Below are 12,463 nucleotides of genomic sequence, written 5' to 3' on the forward strand. Positions count from 1 at the left end.
GATCTCAGCTCACTGCAAGCTCCGCCTCCTGGGTTTACGCCATTCTCCTGCCTCAGCCTCCCGAGTAGCTGGGACTACAGGCGCCCGCCACCTCGCCCGGCTAGTTTTTGTATTTTTAGTAGAGACGGGGTTTCACCGTGTTAGCCAAGATGGTCTCGATCTCCTGACCTCGTGATCCGCCCGTGATCCGCCCGTCTCGGCCTCCCAAAGTGCTGGGATTACAGGCTTGAGCTTCTTTCTGGAGAGTTGTCAATAGTCTTGCTGTCAGGAGTGAACCTACAAACCTTCGTGGTAAGTGTTACAGCTCTATGAACAGTGCATATGGAGTCGTTCATTGTTCGTTCATTTCCCGCGGATATGTGGTCTTAATAGCTTCAGGAAATAAATCTACTAGACCTTCACAATGAATTCTACAGCTCATAAAAGCAGTATAGACGCAAAAAATAAGCAACAGCAAGATGTATAACAGAAAACAAAAGATTAAAGCCTCCACTCTGTAAATTGGTTTACCACCGGCTGATTCCAGGCAGCCTGCTTTTATTCCCTTATCTGACCCCACCCACATCCTACTGATTGGTCTATTTTACAGAGAGCTGATTGGTCCATTTTACAGAGCGCTGATTGGTCCATTTTGACACAGTGCTGATTGGTGCGTTTATAATCCTTGAACTAGACAGAGTCACAGAATGCTAATCAGCTAAATACAGAGTTAGCTAGATACAGAGTACCAATTGGCGTATTCACAAACCCTGAGCTAGACACAGAGTGCTGATTGGTGTATTTACAATCCTTGCGCTAGACAGAGTCACAGAGCGCTAGTTCTCCAAGTCTCCACTAGGTTAGCTAGATACACAATACTGATTGGTGTATTTACAAACCCTGAGCTAGACACAGAGTGCTGATTGGGACACAGAGTGCTGATTGGTGCACATACAATCCTCCGGCTAGATATAAAAGTTCTCCAACTCCCCGTCCAGTTCAGGAGCCCAGCTGGCTTCACCCAGTGGATTCTGCAACGGGTTTGTAGGCGGAGCTGCCCGCCAATCCCGAGCCGCGCCTGCACTTCTTAGCCTTTGGGCTGTGGATGGGACCGGCGCTAGGGAGCAGGGAGCGGCGCCCTTTGGGGAGGCTCAGGCCGCGAAGGAGCCCACCGCGGAGGAGGTCAGACATGGCGAGGTGCAGGTCCCAAGCCGTGCCCCGCCGGGAGGCGGCTAAGGCCCGGCGAGAATTTGACGGTGGCGCCGACGGGCCGGCATTGCTGAGGGACCCGGTGCAACCTCCGCAGCTGCTGGCCCAGGTGCTAAGCCCCTTATTGCCTTGGGCCGGCCGGCTGCTCAGTGTGCGGGGCCCGCCGAGCCCACGCCCTCCGGAACTCACGCTGGCCCGCGAGCAGCCCCGATTCCCGTCCACGCTACCCCTGCACATCTTCCCCTAAGCAGAGTGAGGGGCCTCCCACAGTGCCGTGGCGGGCTGAAGGGCTCCTTAAGCGCCGCCAGAGTGGACGCCGAGGCTGCGGAGGCGCTGAGTGAGGGCTGTTAGCACACTGTCACCTCTCAGCAGCGCTCGAGGAGGCCTTCAGCCCGCCACGGCACCGTGGGAGCCTCTCTCTGGGCTGGCCGAGGCCGGAGCCACCTCCCTTTGCTTGCGGGGAGGTGTGGACAAAGACGCGCGGGCGCTCGCGGACCAGCGCGGGTTCCGGCGGGCGCGGGCTTGGCGGGTCCGGCACACGGAGCGGCCGGCGCCACAGGCCCAGGGCAGTGAGGGGCCTAGCACCCGGGCCAGCAGCTGCGGGTGTTACTTAGGTCCCTCAGCACTGCCGGCCCGCATGCGCTGCGTTCGTATTCTTGCGGAGCCTCAGCCGCCTCCCCGTAGGGCAGGGCTTGGGACCTGCAGCCCGCCATGTCCGAGCCTTTCCTGCACGGTGGGCTCCTGTGCCGCCCCCGGCTTCGTGGCGCCCGGTTCTATCGACAACCCAAAGGCTGAGAAGTGTACGCGCGGCTGGGGATTGACGGAGCTGGGCTGAGAGTCTACTAGGTGAACCCAGCTGAGCTGAGTCTAGTGGAGACTTGGAAAACCTTTATGTCTAGCTCTAAAGGATTGTAAACGCACCAATCAGCACTCTGTCTAGCTCAGGGTTTGTAAATACACCAATCAGTACTCTGTCTAGCTCAAGGTTTGTAAATGCACCAATTGGTACTCTATATCTAGCTAATCTAGTGGGGGCTTGGAGAACTTTTATGTGTAGCACTCTGTGTCTAGCTCAGGGATTATAAACACACCAATCAGCACTCTGTCAAAACGGACCAATCAGCTCTCTGTAAAATAGACCAATCAGCAGGATGTGGGTGGGGTCGGATAAGGGAATAAAAGCAGGCTGCCCCGGCAGGCAGTGGTAACTTCTTGGGATTAAGGTTTTGTGTAGTGGAAATGTTTTTTCACTCTTTAGAACAATTACTGGTGCTGCTCCCTCAGTCCATTGTGTTTTTAAAGCTGCCTTTAAGAGCTGTGCAGTCAGTGTAGAAGTGTATGCAGTTCTTTTGAAGTCATTGAGACCACGAACCCATCCAGGAGGAAAAACTGCAGATGTGCAATTTTTAAGTAGCTGTTAGACTCACTGTGAAGGTTTGCAGCTTCACTTTTGTTGGTGAGATCACTAAACCTATCGGAAAAGAAACGCTCCAGTAAACCTCTGAATGTCTGAAGGAACAAATTCCAGACACACCATGTTTAAGAACTGTAACACTCAGACCCTGTGAGGGTCTGCAGCCTCTTTCTCTAAGTGAGGTTGGAGCCCACCAATTTTGGACACAATGTGTTGCCAAAAGTCACCTACTTTATCTGGCAGTAGCATCCTTCTTCCTTTCCCCCAGCAATGTCAGAGAAAATCTGCTAAAAGGTAAAAATAAGAACCGAAGGCTGGGCTCGTGTGTTATCCCAGCACTTTCGGAGGCTGAGGCAGGCGGATCATTTGAGGTCGGTTCCAAACGAGTCTGGTAAATACAGTGAAACTTCGTCATTACTAAAAATACAAAAATCAGGTGTGGTGGTGTGCACCTGTAACTGCAGTTACTTGGTAGGCTGAGGCGCGAGAATCGCTTGAACCCAGGAGGCGGAGGTTGCCGTGTGCCAAGATGACACCACTGCACTCCAAACTGGCAGACACTTTTTCTTTTTTCTTTTTTTTTTTTTTGAGATGGAACGCTGCTCTGTTCCCCAGGCTGGAGTGCAGGGGCACGGTATTGGTTCACTGTGGGCTCCGCCCTGGGTTCATGCCTTTCCATTTTCCTTCCTCAGCCTCTGGAGTAGCTGGGACTACAGGAGCCCGCCACCACACCTGGCTAACTTTTTGTATTTTTACTGGAGGTGGGGTTTCACTGTGTTAGCCAGGATGGTCTTGATCTCCTGACTGATCTGCTGGCCTCGGCCTCCCACAGTGGTGGGATTACAGGCGTGAGTCACCGCACCTGGCGGAGACTGTCTTAAAAAATAAGAGCCAGAGTCTGCTAACAATGCAAATGTGTCCAGAATTCAATAGAAATCACCCAATATACAGTCATGTGCCACATAACTATGTTTTTGGTCAATGAGAGACCACATTTATGATGTGAGTATGGTAAGATTATAAAACCATATTTTCAGTGTCCCTTTTCTATGCTTAATTATGTTTAGACATTCAAATACCATTGGCCGGGCGCGGTAGCTCATGCCTGTAATCCCAGCACTTTGGGAGGCCAAGGTGCGCAGATTACCTGAAGTCAGGAGTTCAGGTATCTCTCCTGAAAATACAAAAATTGGCTTGGTGTAGTGGCACGGGCCTGTAATCCCAGCTACACGGGAGGTTGAGGCAGTAAAATCACTGGAACCCAGGAGGTGGAGGCTGCAGAAAGCCAAGATCCTGCCACTGCACTCCAGCCTGGGCAACAGAGCGAGACTCCATCTCAAAAAAACAAAACAAAAAACCCTTACCATTGTGTTACAATTGTCTACAGCATTCACTACAGTAACCTGCTGTATAGGTTTGCAGCCTAGGAGCAATAGGCTCTATTATATAGCCTAGGTATGTAGTAGGTTCTACCAGCTAGGTTTGTGTAAATACAATCTGATGTTTGCACAATGTACACGCCTAACAATGCATCTCTCAGAACATATCCCTGCTGTTAAGTACACATGACTATACCTAGAACCAAAGACAATCAATGAATGTCAACATCAAGATTATAGAGATCTTATTATCTAGTAAAGATTTTGAAGTAGCCATGATAAAAATACTTAAAATAACTAAGAACATGTTTGAAACAAATGTACTAATAGAAGGCTCAGCAAAGAAACAGAGGTCTCAGCCAAAAAAAAAAAAAAAAAAAAAAAAACCAGATGGAAATTTTGGAACTATTAAATACAATAACTGAAATAAAATGCTCAGTAGAGGGGTTTAAACAGCAGAATGGAGGAGGAAGAGAAAGAACCAGTTATATGGAAGACAGAATAATAGATCTCATACCATCTGAACAACACAGAGAAAAGAGGCTGGAAAAAAAGTGAGCAGAGCCCCAGAAACCTGAAGGACTATAACAGAATATCTAATATTCTTCACATCAGAATCCCAGAAAGAGAAGAGAACAAGGGCAGGGTAGAAAAACGACTCAAAGAAATAATGGCTGAACACTTTCCAAATTTGGTAAGAGACAGAAAGCCAGATTCAAGGAGAGCAAACCCACAAAAAGGATTAAAAAAAAAAAAAAAAAAAAAATCAGGCCAGGCTGGGCGCGGTGGCTCATGCCTGTAATCCCAGAGCTTTTGGAGGACGAGATGGGTGTATCACCTGAGGTCAGGAGTTCAAGACCAGCCTGGCCAAAACGGTGAAACCCCGTCTCTACTAAAAATACAAAAATGAGCCAGGTGTGGCAGCGCTTGCCTGCAGTCCCAGCTACTCTGGAGGCTGAGGCAGGAGAATGCTTGAGCCCAGGAGGTGGAGGTTGCAATGAGCCCAGACTGCACCACTACACTCTATAGCCTGGGCAACAGAGTCAGACTCTGTCTCCAAAAAAAAAAAAAAAAAACAAAAACAAACAAATAAACAAAAAAACCTAGCCAAACAAAACCAAAATTGAACTTCTAAAAACAAAAAAAAAAAAAAAAAAAAAAACCTTGACAGTAACCAGAGAAAAATACCTTATCTATAGGGGAAAAACAATTCAAATGACAGCAAAATTTTTGCTACAAAACATGGAGACCAGAGGAAGTGGCACACTATTTTGCGAGTGCTTGAAGAAAAGAACTATCAACTCAGAATCCCATCCAGTAAAGGATCTTTCAGGAATATGAGAAAAATAACAACAATCGCAGATGAAGGAAAATTTTAACTTCACACCAGGAAATCTACCCTAAAGAATGGCTAAAGGGATTTCTCTAAATAAAAAAAGAACCCTGGAACATTAGGAACGAAGAACATGATAAACAAAAACTTGTGTAAATATAATAAACCTTCCTTGGTTGGGCGCAGTGGCTCACGCCTATAATCCCAGCACTTTGGGAGGCCGAGGCGGGCGGATCACCTGCGGTCGGGAGTTCGAGACTAGCCTGAGCAAAAAAGAGAAACCCCGTCTCTACTTAAAATACAAAATTAGCCGTGCGTGGTGGCGCATGCCTGTTACCCCAGCTACTGGGGAGGTGGAGGCAGGAGAATCGCTTGAACCTGGGAGGTGGAGGTTGCTGTGAGCCGAGATCACACCACTGCACTCCACCCTGGGCAACAAGAGTGAAACTCCGTCTCAAAAAAATTTTTAAAAAATAAGCCTTCCTTGTCCTCTGGAGTTTTCTAAATTATATGTGACAAAAAAGCAAAAAATATATTATCTAATATTCCAAATTATATAAAATATTTAAGACAATTTATATTATAAGCTGGGGAGGATAAAGAGATGTAAAAGGAGGTAAAGTTTCTATGGCTCACTCAACTTGTAAAAAACAATGGTAGTAGACTATGATAGTTTATGAATATATAATTTAATACTTAGAGCAATCACTAAAAAAAAACTCTAGCCAGGCACGGTGGCTCACGCCTGTAATCCCAGCACTTTGGGAAGCCTAAGTGGGCAGATCATGAGGTCAGGAGTTTGAGACCAACCTGGCCAACATAGTAAAATCCCAACTCTACTAAAAATACAAAAAATTAGCCAGGCATGGTGACAGGTACCTGTAATCCCAGCTATTCAGGAGGCTGAGGCAGGAGACTCGCTTGAACCTGAGAGGCGGAAGTTGCAGTGAGTCGAGATCGCGACATTGCACTACAGCCCGGGCGACAATGCGAGAGTTCGTCTCAAAAAAAAAAAAACTCTACAAGGAGAAACACCTGAAAACAAGATGTAAATATGGCCAGGTGCAGTGGCTCATGCCTGTAATCCCAGCACTTTGGGAGGCTGAGGCGGGCGGATCACCTGAGGTCAGGAATTCAAGACCAGCCTGGCCAACATGGTGAAACCCCATCTCTACTAAAAATACAAACATTAGCCAGGCATGGTGGCAGGCACCTGTAATCCCAGCTACTTGGGAGGCTGACACATGAGAATCATTTGAACCTGAGAGGTGGAGGTTGCAGTGAGCCGAGATCGCGCCATTGCATCCCAGCCTGGGTAACAGAGCAAGACTCTGACTCAAAACAAACAAACAAACAAACAAAACCTAGTAGATTTGATCAATGTATTCAGCAAAGACTTACTAAATTCCCTACTATATTGTAAGTATATATGGTAGTAACAAAAATGTTGTTTTTCCTGCCTTTATACAACATTTATTCTAGAAGCAGATATTCAATAAACACACAAAAACATGTATGTTTGCAAATTATGATGGGTGCTATTAAGAAAAAGAACAGGATGTTATAGAAAGCTAAAAGAGAAATATAAATGTAGTCAGGGACCATTGAGTAGTTTTAAGTCTAGGAGTCTAATTATACTTGAGATATGCCTCTGCCTGCTGGGTAAAGAATGACTTGTAGGGTCATAGCATGCAAAGAAGTATTCCTTGCAGAAGATTATTTAAATAGCCAAGTAAAAGATAGAAAGGGTTGGACTTGGATAATAGCAATAGTATGGAAGAGAATGAATTATGGCTACTGACAGAAAGCTATTGGTTTTTAGTGTTGATCTTGTTTCTTGCTGCTTTAAAGACCTCTATTAGTTCCAATTGGTTTTTAGTTGTTTGTTGTGGATTTTCCAGATAGACAATTATCAGCTGCTAAAAATATTTAAGTTATTTTCTACTATTAATGTATACCTCTCAAATTATCTTTTTTATTGTTTTGTCTAATTTCTCTAGAACCATATTGAATGTTGCCAGTGATAGCAAACATCCTATTATTTCTAACTTTAACATAAAGCCATAGAATCAGATAAAGAGCAGCTAATAAAAACCTAAAGCAAGTAATATGCTTGAGTGAGGTGACAGAAGCAGTAACATTAATGTCAGGAATTCATTTTGTTCAGATTGTTACCTAGTTAGAAAATACATGAAAAAGTATCCATTCATAATAACAAAAATAAAATACTACAAAATACAAAAAATTCAAAATACCACAGAACTATAAAATAATCCACGATCTTATTAAAAATGTAAAGTACTATGTGAATAAAGCTCTAAAATATTGTTTTAGGACATTTTTTTAAAAACCTGAACTTGTCGGGTGTGGTGGCTCATGCCTATAATCCACTTGCCAGCTGAGGTGGGTAGATCACCTGAGGTCAGGAGTTCAAGACCAGCCTGGCCAACATGGCAAAATGCTGCCTCTACTAAAAATGCAAAAATTAGTCAGATGTGGTGGCAGGCTCCTGTAATCCCAGCTATTCGAGAGGCTGAGGAAGGACAACCGCTTGAACCTGGGAGGCAAAAGTTGCAGTGAGCTGAGATCATGCCACTGCACTCTAGCCTGGGCGACAGAGTGAGACACTGTCTCAAAAAAAAAACCAAAAAACAAAAAAAAAATCCGGGTGCGGTGGCTCACACCTGTAATCCCAGCACTTTGGGAGGCCAAGGCGGGTGGATCACCTAAGGTTGGGAGTTCAAGACCAGCCTGGCCAACATGGGGAAACCCCATCTCTACTAAAAATACAAAAACAAAAGCTAGCCGGCTATGGTGGTGCACGCCTGTAATCCTAGCTACTCAGGAGACTGAGGCAGGAGAATCACTTGAACCCAGGAGGCGGAGGTTGCAGTGAGCCAAGATCGCACCACTGTACTACAGCCTGGGCAACAGAGCAAGACTCTGTCTCAAAACAAACAAACAAACAAAGAAAACCTGAATTAAATGAAGCAACATACAATGTTCCTGGATAAGAGGAAATATTTTAAAGCTTTCAGTCTCCTCCATTATCTATCAATGTGTCATAATAAAGTCCAAAGTAAATTTTAAAAATTGAAAAGCTAATTCTAACAAACAAAGAAAAAAAAAAGATAAAGCAAACAAACAAGCAAAAAGCCTAATTCTAAGTTTATCTTGTAAAGTTACTGTGTCAAGAAAAATCTGAAAAGCAACAACAGACTTGTCCAACTAAATATCAATATATAGTATAAAGCTACAGTGATTAATACAATTTGGCACTGGGACAGAAAATAAAGAAATCCCTGGAAGAGGCTAGAACAGAATCAATTCTAAATACAGAAATTCAGCATATGGTAAAAGTGGCATTCCAAAGCAATGAGAAATTAATATTTTTCAATAAACAATATTAAGGTAATGGCTATATTTTGGAGAAAATAATCAGATCCCTCATTTGCACCATCACACACAAAAATAAATTCTAAAGTAGCATTAAAAATAGAAATGCTCTCACCACACAGAAACAGTAATGTGGTAATATGATAGCTTAGCTTGATTGAATCTTTCTATAATGTATACAGAGATTAAAACATCACATCGTACCCCATAATGTGGACAATTATTTGTGAATTAATAAATTTTAAAAATAGAAACCTAAAAGATAAAACTATGAAAGTGTTGAAAGAAAATAAGATAATTTCAGGCCAGGTGTGGTGGCTCACGCCTGTAATCCCATCACTTTGGGAGGCCGAGGCAGGTAGATCACTTGAGGTCAAGAGTTCAAGACAAGCCTGGCTAACATGGTGAAATCCCCGTCTTTATTTTTTTTTATACTTTATGTTCTAGGGTACATGTGCACAACGTGCAGGTTGTTACATATGTATACATGTGCCATGTTGGTGTGCTGCACCCATTAACTCGTCATTTACATTAGGTATATCTCCTAATGCTATCCCTCCCCACTCCCCCCACCCCACAACAGGCCGTGGTGTGTGATGTTCCCCTTCCTGTGTCCAAGTGTTCTCATTGTTCAATTCCCACCTATGAGTGAGAACATGTGGTGTTTGGAAACCCCTGTCTTTATTAAAAATACAAAATTAACCAGGCATGGTGGCATGTGCCTGTAATCCCAGCTACCTGGGAGGCTGAAGCAGACGAATCCCTTGAACCCAGGATGCAGAGGTTGCAGTGAACTGAGATCATGCCACTACACTCCAGCCTAGGCAATGGAGTACGACTCCAGCTCAGAAAAAAAATAAATAAACTATAAACTAAGTTCTTCCCACAGTTAGTTCAGCCCACACCAGAATGAACAAGGACAGCTTAGAGGGTAGAAGAAGCAAGATGGCGTTTGTTAGGTCAGATCTCTTCCACTGTCTCAGTTATAATTTGGCAGTGGTGGCCGGGCGCAGTGGCTCACACCTGTAATCCCAGCACTTTGGGAGACCGAGGAGGGTGTATCACAAGGTCAGGAGATCGAGACCATCCTGGCTAACATGGTGAAACCCCATCTCTACTAAAAATACAAATAATTAGCCAGGTGTGGTGGCACGTGCCTGTAGTCCCAGCTACTCAGGAGACTGAGGCAGAAGAATTTCTTGAACCCAGGAGGCAGAGGTTGCAATGAGCCAAGATCGTGCCACTGCACTCCTGCCTGGGTGACAGAACAAGACTCTGTCTCAAAAAAAAAAAAAAAAAAAATTTGCAATAGTGGTTTCAATCTGAAAGCCATAAAGAAAATATAATAAATTTGATTTCATAAATGTTTACTTTCTGTACAACAGCAAAAATAAATAAATAAAATCAAGACATAAATAACAAGTGAGAGAAAAATATTTTCAATACATATGATAGGGAACACATTTTTATACTATGTAGAGAGTCTCAGACTATCCAGTGTTTTCAATTAAAAAATAAAAAAAAAACAAAAACATGGACAAAAGGGATGAAAGGCAGCTCACAGAAAAAATATAACTGGTCAATAAATGTATGAAAGATGCTTAATAATTCATAACTAAATCACTGAAACCATTAGATAACATTTTGGGGGTAGATCGGGAGGTGGCATGACTATGGTCAGCGAGTCAATTCTAGTCCATTGCCTGTTTTTGTGCAGACAGCAAGCTAAGAACGGTTTTGCATTTTTAAATGGTTGAAGAAAATCAAAATAAGATTACTATTTTGTAATATGTAGAAATTATATGAAATCCAGATTTCAAGGCTCCTAAGTACAGTTATATTGGAACAGTCACCCTCGTTTGTTTACCTATTGGCTATGGCTGCTTTCATTCTACAAAGGCAGAGGTGAACAGCTGGGACAGAGATGGCCTGCGAAGCCTAAAATATTCATATATGGCCCTTTACAGAAAAAGTTTTCAGACTCCTAGCTTCATGTGTCAAAAATTTTTAAAACGTCCAATTCCACAAAGTTAGCCATCACTGGAAGGAGGGTAAATTGGTGCATTTTCTTCTGAGGGCAATCACAATTGTAACTGCTGAGATGCTCTGACTCAGTGTTTAGAAATGGAACCTACAGATTCCTTTGCACAAGTTCATGGGGATTTCCAAAGATATTCCTTGGTACACCACCCTTTTTTTTTTTTTTTTTTTTGTGACGGAGTCTCACTCAGGCTGAAGTGCAGTGGCTGGCATGATCTCCCCTCACTGCAACCTCGGCCTCCCAGGTTCAAGCGATTCTCCTGCCTCAGTCTCCCGAGTAGTTGGGACTACAGGTGCCCGCCATGACACCCAGCTAATTTTTTGTATTTTTAGTAGAGATGGGGTTTCACCATATTAGCCAGGATGATCTGGATCTCCTGACCTTGTGATCTGCCCTCCTCAGCCACCCAAAGTGCTGGGATTACAGGCGTGAGCCACTGTGCCCGGCTGTTTTTGTTTTTTGTTTTTGTTTTTGAGACAGAGTCTTGCTCTGTCACCTGGGCTGGAGTGCAGTGGTGTGATTTCAGCTCACTGCAACCTCGGCCTCCCAGGTTCAAGCGACTCTCCTGCCTCAGCTTCCTGAGTAGCTGTGACTACAGGTGCCCACCACCACGCCCAGCTAATTTTTGTATTTTTGGTAGAGACAGGTTTCACCATATCGGCCAGGATGGTCTCCATCTCTTGACCTCGTGATCTACACACCTCGGCCTCCCAAAGTGCAGGGATTACAGATATGAGCCACCGTGCCCAGCTATCAAAGGCATTAAATAAGACATATTTCTATGAGTAGGGGAATGGTAAATAGTAAACATCCATACAACTTAAAAGCCATTAAAAAGAATTAGATCCCTAAGGGAAGGGTTGAACCCAGTTGTAGTACATAGTTTCATGCCTTTGAGGCGCTGTATGTATTGCTCCATCTACATGACACATTTGCCCCTGTCCTTGTCTATGAAATCCTCACAGACAACTCACAAAAGGAGTTCACATCAACTGACTTGTGAATCAACTGACAAGACCCAGTTTAACTCTTGGTTCCTTTGTGAAGCCTACCTTGACTCCCTAAACAGAAATGCCCACTCCCCTCCATGTGCCCCCACAGTAATAGGGATCTACCTCCATTATACACTTATGTCTGCACTGCCTTTGTTTAGACGTCCGCCTCCTCCACTAGACTCCAGAAGAGCAAGCACCATGGCTTGTTCCTTGCACTGTTAGGACCCAGCACAACCCTTAGCAGTAAATACTCCGGGACCTTTGCAGAGAAGCAGGGACGAGGGGACTTGGCAAGGGCCATGAAGACCTCCTGCCTCTCATCTGTGGGCAGCCTTAGAATTTTCCAGGCTGGTTGCTGAGGACCAAATAGTCACACAGGGATCTACTTGGCACCTAAACTAATTCCCACCTTCAGGGAACCTTGTCATTCAGGATTCAGGTGCTCCTCTAGGATTGAAAGTGGCAGAAAAGGGGGGCCTTTGGAAACACTCCATGATAGATGAAAACAGGGCCAACACCGTGATTCAAACTCTTAGCTATGGAAGCCTGGGAGGCTGGTAGGTTTGGATGGTCTATGGCCTTCTGATGCCTCTACCACTGCAACACAAGTGCCCTCAATTGTCCAGAGTCCTATAAAAATAGATGGAAAACTAGGACCACTTTCAAGGGGCTTGGGCAAACACATACAGTGTCTGAACTATACTCTAAAGCAGTAAC

This window comes from Piliocolobus tephrosceles, unplaced genomic scaffold (assembly GCF_002776525.5).
Source record: "Piliocolobus tephrosceles isolate RC106 unplaced genomic scaffold, ASM277652v3 unscaffolded_39345, whole genome shotgun sequence".
NCBI lineage: Eukaryota > Metazoa > Chordata > Mammalia > Primates > Cercopithecidae > Piliocolobus > Piliocolobus tephrosceles.